General features: G+C 39.4%; 1 pseudogene; it reads left to right on the top strand.

Annotated features, from left to right (window-relative positions):
- The first annotated feature begins 1283 nt into the window (after window positions 1-1283).
- LOC113925974 lies at window positions 1284-1902 on the top strand (annotated as a pseudogene).
- Window positions 1903-10965: the final 9063 nt, after the last annotated feature.

Raw genomic sequence — 10965 nt, 5'->3', positions numbered from 1 at the left:
ACCAAGGAGAATGTTTAGTAAATCTGCTCTTGGCATAAAAAAATTAAGGTGAACTGCTTTAGAACATGCCACCCGAAAATATACTGCTTTGGCATATTGATTACGTTGAGCTGAAGACATTTGAAAAACAACAAAGGCAGAAAAGAGCACTCCGGCCTACTCTTTCTTTCTTTCTTTTTTTTTTTTTTAAAGATTTTATTTATTTATTTGTCAGAGAGAGAGAGAGAGCGCACGCGCAAGCAGGCAAAGGGAGAAGCAGGATCCCTGCTGAGCAAGGAGCCCCATGCAGAACTTGATCCGAGGACCCTGATATCATGACCTGAGCCGAAGGCAGACGCTTAACCAACTGAGCCACCCAGGCGCCCCTGACCTACTCTTTCTACCAAAAAGCAGGTCATAAAATTTCTCATGAGAAAGATGGCCTGCCTGACCAGGAAGAGAACCAAGTTTTAGTTTCACTGATTTTTCTCCATTGTTTTTCTATTTTCTATTTCATTTGTCTCTCCTTTAGTCTTTATTATTTCATTCTTTCTACTAGTTTTGGGTTTGGTGTGTTCTTCTTTCTCTAGTTCCTTAAGTTGTAAGTTAGGTTGTTGATTTCAGATCTTTCTCATTTTTTAATGTAAGTATTTATAGCTATGAATTTCCCCCTTAGCACTATTTTATAGTTATGTTATCATTTTCATTCCTCTCTAAGTATTTTCTAATTTCTCTTGTGATTTCTTCTTTGACTCACTGATTGTTTAAAAGTGTGTAGTTTAATTTCCACAATGTTGTGAATTTTCTAGTTTTCCTTCTGTTATTGATTTCCCTAACTGCATCCCATTGTGGTAGGAGAAGATACTGTATATGATAAAGTACCTCTTTTTAAATCTGCTGAGACTTCAGTGTGGCCTAACACATGGTCTTTCCTGGAAAATGTCCCGTGTGCACTTGAGAAGAATGTGCACACTATTATTGCTGGGCGAAGTATTCTGTACCTGTCTGTTAGAACTACTTGGTTTATTGTGTTAAGTCCTCTCTTCCCTCAGTTATCTTTTGTCCGGTTGTTTCATCCATAATTGTGAGAGGGGTATTGAAGTCTCCAACTCTCATTGTAGAGCTGTCTATTTCTCCCTTCAACTCTTGCCAGTTTTTGCTTCATGTGTTTTGCTGGTCTGTCATTAGGTATGTAAATGTTTCTAATTGTTATATCTTCTTGCTGTGGTGAATTTCGATTAATATACAGGATCCTTCCTTGACTCTTGGAAACTTTTTTGATTTAAAGTCTATTTTGTCTGGACATGGGTTGGAAAATGGCGTCTCCCACAGACGGGACAGATCTGGAAGCATCTTTGCTAAGTTTTGAGAAACTTGACTGTGCCTCACCAGACCTTTGGCCAGAACAATTACCAGGTGTCGCTGAATTTGCAGCCTATTACTAGTTCTCCACCCAAACGTATGGCTGAAATAGAACATGATGACATTGACATGTTGAAAGAACTGGGGAGCCTCCACAGCTAATTTGATGGAGAAGGTATAAGGCCTACAGAACTTGGCCTATCAGCTGGGACTGGATGAGTATTATTCATCTACTCTAGGGGTTGACATTTACTTGACACCCTAATCTGGTTTCGATGTCTCAATCCTCTTTCCTGCATCAATTGAGAGATGACATGGATGAAAAATAAGCAATAGGAACCGATGAATCCCCAAGGACCAGTGATCTTGTTTTCATGCAAATATCTGCACTGATAAAGATGATGGAAAGAAAAGAAATGCCAAAAATATTTGTCCTCAAAACTTGATTGTCTGTCACTTCCCTAGAGCATTGTTCTATGTTAGTACAGAAATAATCCTTCTAGAGCTGATAGTAACTAGACTGTGTCTTTTGGAAGATGAACCATGCCCTTTGATTTGGTACGTGATTATGTCTCAGATAACCCTTTTGGGTTTTTGGAGTGCAGTAATTTTTTGTATAGGCGTTTAAAGCTTGTCATGATTGGGGACCCTTGGTTTGATTTAAGCAGTTAATCAATATGAAATTCTCATGAAATACATGGAAATATGAAAAATTGTAAACTGCCTTACCATATAAAGAATTTCATTTTTATAACTTCAATAAATAAATAAATAAATAAATAAGTCTATTTTGTCTGATATTTGTATAGCCATCCTGTCTCTTTTGGTAACCATTTGCATGGGTATCTTTTTCCATCCTAGCTCCTGCAAGCTGTGTGCAAGCTGCTCTAGAACATGTGTATCTGGCTGCTACGGGGCTGGAAACGGGGCCGGGAGCGGGGCCGGGAGCGGGGCCGGGAGCGGGGCCGGGTAGCTGCTACTGTGCTAGGAGCTGAAATTGACCAATTACTCCAGGTAGATGGTATCCGAACTGAATTGAATTGTAGGAAACCGACTGGTATCAGAGAATTGACTGATGTACGGAAAAACCCACACATCTGGTGACAATTGTGTAGCAAAAAAAAAAACAAACAAAAAACAAAACACAGAGAGGATGAGTGTGTTTTGTCCATACATGTGAGTGTTATGGATTGAATGATGTCCCCCAAATTCATCTGTTGAAGTCCTAACCTCCAGCACCTCAGAATGTGACTGTATTTTGAAGTAAGGAATTTAAAGAGGTAATTAAGGTTAAATGGGGTCATTAGGATAGACCCCAATCCAATATGATAAGGAAATTTGAATGTAGACACAGAGGAAGGACCATGTGAAGACACAGGGAGGAAATGGCCATCTACAAGCCAAGGAGAGAGGCCTCAGATGAAACCATCTTACTAACACCTCACTCTTAGACTTCTAGCCTCCAGAATTGTGAGGAAATATATTTCTGTTGTTTAAGCCACCCAGTCTGTAGTATTTTGTTCTGCCAGCCCTAACAAACTAGTACTGTAAGCACAAACCATTTTGAAAATTTGGGAAATAGTCATAGAGAAATAGCATAAATTATGGCAGAATTCTTTGAGTCTATCAATAAAACCCAACAATGTTTTGTAAGCTAATAACATTCTACACTTATAGATGAAATAAAAACGTTTTCTGATTTTATCTTTTAGAATCTTTATAACTATTTCCATATTGTACTATATTTTATGTAGTGACCTTCAGACTGACTTTGTTTAAAGAAAATGTAGTGTATATACACAATGGAATATTATTCAGCCATAAAAACGAAAGAAACTGCCATTTGCAACAATATGGATTAACCTTGAGGGCATTATGCTAGGTGAAATAAGTCAGACAGAAAAAGACAAATACCATACGATCTCACTTATATGTAAGATCTAGAAAAGTTGAACTCATAGAAACAGAGAGTAGAAAGGTGGTTGCTGGGGCTGGATAGTGGGGGAAATGGGGAGAGGTTGGTCAAATGGTACAAACCTTCACAATTATAAGATGAGTAAGTTCTGGGAATCTGATGTACAACATGGTGACTATAGTAAACAATACTGTATTGTGTACCTGAAATTTGTGAAGAGAGACCTTAAATGTCCTTAACTCGCACGCGCGCGCGCGCACACACACACACACACACACACACACAGAGTCAAATATATGAGGTTATGGATGTGTTAACTTGATTGTAGTAATCATTTTACAATATACATGTACATGAAATTACCACATTATATGCCTTAAATTGTACAATTTTCTTTTCTTTTTTTAAAAAGATTCTATTCATTTGAGAGAGAGACAGAGAGGATGAACGGGGTGGGGGGACAGAGGGAGAGGGAGAAGCAGACTCCCTGCTGAGCAGGGAGCCCAACTAGGGGCTCAATCCCAGGACCCTAAGATCATGACCTGAGTTGAAGTCAGACACTTAACTGACTGAGCCACCCAGGCGCTGCCACAATTTTATTTTCAACTATACTTCAATAAAGCTGGGGGAAAAAAGAATGACTTTGTTTTGACCTGCATGATGGTCAACATGAATATTTATGTTGGATCACTGATTGGAGACTTAAAATAAAAAACATCGGTACAAATTTGAAAATGGAATCTTTGTGGCTCAGAGAGAATTTCATGGGTGATATGAAAAAGCAAGCAGTCTGTCCATTTGGATCCTGAGAAGCAGACACAAAGACAGGATCAGATGTGAGAGAGCCATATTGGGGGAAATACTTATGAAAGATAAGGGGGATACAGGTGAGTGAGCAGGGAGAGGCTTCACAGTGTCATGCATGTATGACACCCGGGAAAGGAGTGAGGGAAGGAAGGAGGGTTGTGGAGGAGGAGTCTCAGATGCAGAGCAAGCTAAGAAAATCTCTGCCAGGCTGATGGGGAGTCCTTGAGCCAAAGTCCCCTGCTAAAAGAATCTGGTTTCTTATAAGGATGGGCCTTCATTAATATGTCCATCATGCACACCGGTTGGCTGGGAGCTGTCGGGATAGGGGAACGTGGCAACAGCATTCACAGGAGCTGTAGGTGGAGGTTTTCAGTCAACTCTGTCCCCTCATAGGTTCCCTTGAAGACCTGAGTGGAGCACATCCGTGGCCACATACACTGAATTCCCTTTGAAGAAACTGTATAATTAATGATAGGCTGTTAAGACAACTTATAGCTTCCTTTGTGATACTCATTTATTTTTATGCCTATTTGTCCATGTCATAAGTGCAATCATTGCTTTCTATATTCCTATAATGATCCTTATTATGGGGAAAAAAGTTATCTAAAAATGCAAACTGAAAGGTAAAAAAAAAACATGTTTTTTCCTTGAAATGATTTGATTTTGTGTTAACCCACCCATTTAAAATGCCACAACTACTTATAATAGAGATGGATATTACTGGGTCTCAATTTTTTTAAAAAGATGTATTTATTTATTTGAGAGGGAGAGACAGATTGGGGTTGAGGGGCTGAGGGTGAGGGAATCCCAAGCAGACTCCATATGGAGCACGGAACCCGACGCCAGGCTCAACCTCACAACCCTGAGATCACAACCTGAGCCGAAACTAAGGGTCAGAGGCTTAACCCAGGTGCCCCTATCGGATCCCAATTTAAGTGAGCAAGCATATCCCTCTGAAGCATCGAATCTCTAGCATGATTCTAATAGAGCAGATAAGTGCTTTCCTTATTTTGATTGCTATCTTCTTTATTCTGATATTTAACTATTAGGTCAATATGCAATATTATTCACAAAATTGTTATAATGCAGGGAGCATAAATCCTTTTCTCTTATTCAGGTAAGAGACCTACTGGTTTTCACAGGAATTCCGAACATAGAATGAAACTAGACCTCATTACTTGTTCATTTCCCTGAAGAAAAACTATAATGTTACTGTTGATTACTATGTAGACCAATGTGTAGATATGAGTTTTCCCCATTTCAAAAACATACATCAATATTATTAATGTATTATATTAATCCATTACTTTTGTCCTTTTCTGTACTCTAATATTTATTTATTTGTTTACTCATTTTTCCTGACATCATTATACAAAGTCTACAATAAAAGAAAAGTTTCAGTGTTTGCATTGCTTTTCTGGCCTTTATTTTATTATTCATTTTATTTCATGATCATCACTGAAAATAACTGTATTGTGTGGAGGAAAAAATGTCCAAAAAACAACATGCTTGTTCCAGGCGTCAAATATGCTAGACTCCCCACTGGAAGGCTGCATGCTGGTCCAGGTTATGTCCTCAGTCTGGCAATCCCAGCCTCAAATATTAGCTCTCCCAGGCTCAAGATAGTAATTTCAGAAAAATTAATTTAGAAACTGGCTTTGCTTGGGTCATGTCACAGAACAATTCAGAGACCTTTTATGTGAGTAGCATGTTCAGAACAATTCAGAGAACTTTTATGTGAGTAGCATGTTAGGAGTTTACTTTTGTTTACAATCAAAGGTAAAAATAAAATATTAAGGGAGGTGACAAGGCGGGAAGAAAAAAGTCTAGGAATAGTGGGCACTGTTTTCTTTCACTTGAGTCATTTGATTGCCTGGAAGTTACCCCCTAGCGCCCATCCCAGAGTTTGCCCTGGAGCATGCTACTGGGTCCTGAGAGAAAACAATTTCAGTTACTTGCATATGCTCTTTAGCAGTGATTCTCCAGTGTTAGCAGGCACTAGAAGAGGGTGTTAAAACACTGAGTGCTGTGCTGAATTGTTCATTCCGTAGGTTTAGGGCGAGGCTAGAGAATTTGCATATCTAACAGCTTCTCAGATGTTCTTCCTCCAGGAACCACACTTTGAGACCATTGCTCTGGAAAGCCATGAGAATCTTAGTGATAGTGTGTCATGTCTGCCTTTGTTTTTCTGTTGACACCTCTATCTTAGTTAAACCAGGATAGCATCATTTTCCTTAGAAACCCTCGGTTTCCCCCTTTTGGTTAATGTCAGCTCCCAAAGGAACTGAGTTGTCCATTAAGGCTGTTTTTGACACAGCATTTTTAGTTGGACTTAGCCTTGAGTGAATGGCTGCAGAGCAGCGTTTAAACACCTGTATATCAGACAATGGGGAAAGACAAAAAGGTCGATGATGATCACAAATACCGTAAGAAATATTTTGAACCGATTTTTATATTCAATTATTTAGTCAGCCTAGGACTATCCAATTTGGGTCAGAGTCAGGGTTCAATTTCATATCACAGGTTTTTGTTCAAGAGCTTGCTGTCAGGTCAAACAAAAAGCCTTGTATAAACCAGTGACATGCAGGGTCTCAGACTGATCCTGGTAATTTATCTTCCTAATAAAATACAAGCACCTGGTGGGCTTGTTTTGAATATTTGGAAAGTCCAACTGACCACTGGTGCACGTTGGGTTCTCTGAAAGTCAATACTGGGATGGAATTTTGCCTGTAGGGCATTTATTAGGGACGAACCCTTGGGAGGTGGGCGGGAGGAGGATTCGGCAGAAGGTGAAAACAAACTGTCATACAGACCTGGCAAAGCCTCAGCCAAACCCACAGGGAGCTCTGGGGCATGCAGGACCCCTCAGTCTTGTCCCTCTTTGGGCCAAAATGGCCAGGGCTTTATACCCCTGCATGATCAGTTAGATGTTGGACACTAGGTGGCTTTCTGGGGCTAAGGCAAACCTTGACAGATGAGACAGGAAATCCTGTTCACCAGAATCATGTCCAAATTACACGCAGCACTTTGATGAGGTAAGCACGGGAAGAAATGTCCCAGCAATTCTCATTGAGGAGACATAAATGTGCAGTTTAAGGTAACTTGAAGATATCAGTTGCTGTCTTCATTTAGTTGGTTTGATTGTGGAGGACATATGCCCTGAATGGAGTTAAACAAATCAGGTAATGGTTTCTATATGACTTTCTGAGAAAATAATTAGATAACAGCTTCCATTATTGGTCTGTCTCTTTTCTTTTTTCTTTTCTTTCTTTCTTTTTTTTTTTTTTTTGTTAGTTGGCTCCACACCCAACCACAGAGCCCAATGCAGGGCTTGAACTCACAACCCTGAGATCAAGACCTGAGCTGAGATCAAGAGTCAGGTGCTTAACCAACTGAGCTACCCAGGCATCCCACTGCCATGTCTCTTTTCTATTCTTGCTGTCTCTTGGGTTTCTTTAAGGCTCTGAAAAATAACAGTAATAGCAAGTAATTTTTAGAGGCCTAGGGTCTAATTAAATCATGTAGATGTTCAGGCGCTGATAATATTCTAGAGTGTTCCAGGGTCAATTAATCCAATAGTTGGAAAGTCAAATGGTTGGAAAGTCCAGTGCTTGGAAAGAATTGCAGTCACTTTAATTGTTTCAGAATGATATTAAGGGATTTTAAAGTTCATTGTCAGATCATGGATCTTGATCCAAAGATCATGAGAGAAAGATGTTGATACCAAGAACCATAAAAACTCTTGGCATTGGAGCTCCTGGGTAGCTCTGTCGGTTGGGTGGCCAATTCTTGGTTTCATCTCAGGTCATGAACTCAGGGTTGTGAAATTGAGCCCCATGTCAGCTCCACTCAGTGCAGAGTCCGCTTGTCCCTCTCCCTCCACTCTGCCCCTCCTCCCCTCTCCCACTCACACGCACGTGCCCTCTCTCTCTCAAATAAATAAATAAAATCTTAAAATAAACAAACAATAAACTCTTGGTACAAATGGCTCCAATCCAAACCCATGCACTAAGAGGCTTGACCAAACTCTAGCATGGTTCCTAGCAGACTAAGGCCATGTCCCTGGGATGACTACTGCTCCCCCCTCACCACACCCCCTGGAAAAGCTCAAGACTGCCAAAAGAACTTGCTGTTTGTTTCAGCCAATACCTAATAATAGGCCCTTGGTCTTCCTTTCTTAGAACATTTACTAAAAAGGACTTACAATTATAAATCCTTCCTCTATCCCTTTGAGATGTATTTGTATTTCCTATAACCAGGAGTGTCTTTCTCAAGGACCCAAAAACCATACCTTTGAAATGTAATCATCAGGAAGGATAGGGTATTTGCCTCCCAGTCTTTTGGGGGAGGGAGGGAGCCTAATTTTGATAAATGGTACTTAGCAGAAACAGATGGTCTAATCACATTTAGGTTGACCAACACTTTTACATTTTTTAATGTAATTTTTCACTTCCCTAACTCTGCTCAAGCCTGTACTTGCTCCCCCTCCCTATTCCCTCATTCTCCCTTAAAAAAAAAAAAAAAAGATTTATTTATTTATTTGAGAGAGAGTGAGAGAGAGAGAGAGAAACTGAGGAGCAGAGGAGAGCAGAGGGAGAGCAACTCCAAGCAGAATCCCTGCTGAGTGCGGAGTCCAGTGCAGGGCTCAATCTCATGACCCATGCAACCATGACCAGAGCTGAAACCAAGAGTCAGATGCCCAACCAACTGAGCCACCCAGGTGCCCCCCCCCATTCTCCCTTTAAAATGCCCTATCACCTCTGCACAAATTAGAATGGAGCTCACTTCTTTCCCCTATGGCACTAGCTCCTTTTACCACTTTAACCAACGTCCAGCTTTGTTTATCTTCGGCAATACCCAATGGTATCTTATTGATATATAAATTGTTTGGAGATAGATTTCTACTTTTGGAAGTCTTCTGCTTATGGAAACCACTTAATGAATCTCAGGATTAGATCTCCAGTGGAGCTAGATATCTGGGATCGCAAACACATCAGGCTGATGGCATGGACTGAATTTCATCCACCCAAAATGCTTTTGTTGAAGTCCTAACCAACAGTGCCTTAGACTGTGACTATATTTGCAGGTAGGGTCTTTAAAGAGGTAATTAAGTTAAAATGAGGTCATTAGGGTAGGCCCTAATCTAAGTGACTGATGTCCTCATAAGAAGAGGACATTTGGATATACAAGAAGATACCAAGGATGCTTGTGGACAGAGGAAAGACCATGTGAAGACACAGTGAGAAGGAAGCCATCTGCAAGTTCAAGGAGAAAGGCCTCGGAAAAAACAATCCTGCCAGCACCTTGATCTTGGACTTCTAGCCTCCAGAACTGTGAGAAATAAATTTCTATTATTTAAGCCACCAGGTCTGTGGTATTTTGATACGGTAGCCCTAGAAAACTGGTACAGCTGGGAATCACATTCCCACAAGAGTATGCATTGGAGTTTAGGAAACCTATATAAGGTCCAAAATGTTCCTCTGTAGTATGTTCTAAGGCTGACTTCTACTGGTGTCTCTTCTTATATCTTATGGTAGTACATGAAGAAGGAGTATGCCTAGTAATGCTCATTTTGGAAATGTGTCTCATACATGTTGGACATATACTATGAAAATGGTATTTTGAAAATACTTGACAATATTAGAAATGTACCGGGGCAGAATCTGTCATAGTAGGAGTCAAGCCAATCTTCATGAGAACGTCTATAAAAATTTCATGTGGTGAAAGTTTATGGGGATTTTGAGGTAGAAATTGTATTATTATTATTACTATGGAGTACAACTTTAAATAAAGGAAGATGATTGGCCCCCTGTGTATCTTATTCAGAGAAATGTCCATTCAAGTTCTTTGCTCCTTTTTTAATTGTGTTGTTTTGCTGTCATTGAGTTGTAGGTCTTTATATATATTCAGGAAATTAATTTCTTATCAGATACATGGTTTACAAATATTTCTCCCATTCTGTAGGTTGCCTTTTCACTCTCTTGATAATGTCCTTTGACAGACAAAGGTTTTAATCTGATGAAGTACAATTTGCATATTTTTTCCTTTGGTGTCATCCAAGACATCATTGCTAAATCCAATGTCATGAAGCTTTCCCCCTGTGTTTTCTTCTAAGAATTTCATAGTTTCAGGTCTAATGTTGACATCTTTGATCCATTTTGAGCTAATTGTTGTCTGTGGTATAGGGTAAGAGTCTAACTTTATTCTTTTGCATTTGTTGAAAAGACTGTCCTTTCCCTAATGAATGGTCTTGGCAAACATGTTGAAAATTATTTGACTTTATATTGAGGGTTTAATTCTGGTCTCTTGGAATAGTGTTACATTTTATTTTTTTAATCCTTCAGATCATTACTATTATTAAACAGAAATTATGTGAAAACTCTTTTCATATCAATAGTGATTTTGCTCAAATGAAGGCAAGAAACTTAATCTTAGGTAATAAACACATAATTCTACACATCTGTCTTCAAGGTGTTACTCAGCCAAACATGGCTACCATACAACAAAACCCAGAAATGTGCAATACTAACTCAGTTCAGGAGTCTGATATTTTGCTTTTAATCATTTAAGAAACATAGCTTTATCACAGACCTGTACCCCTGAAACAAATAATACATTATATGTTAATTAAAAAATTAATAAAAAAAGAAAGATAGCTTTCCATATTTGTGTGTGGAATATTGTCAAGCCCTGGTCTTCGCACTCCCCTTACTATTTATATCAAATGACCCAACACAGCATTGCTTACAGATCATTAAATTGTCAGAACAATGTTCACAATCAGTGTGTCCATTAAATTACCCTGAGTCCTTAATTTTCCTAAAAGTTAGCAAACCTTCAAAGAAACCCAAGCCATCCCACCCCCACGGGACGGACCATCACTGGAATGTTCTAGAAAAGAG

Source organism: Zalophus californianus, chromosome 2, assembly GCF_009762305.2.
Source record: "Zalophus californianus isolate mZalCal1 chromosome 2, mZalCal1.pri.v2, whole genome shotgun sequence".
In the NCBI taxonomy this organism is placed as follows: Eukaryota; Metazoa; Chordata; class Mammalia; order Carnivora; family Otariidae; genus Zalophus; species Zalophus californianus.
Note: the sequence above shows the minus strand (reverse complement) of the source record. Positions and strands in the feature narration are given on the sequence as shown.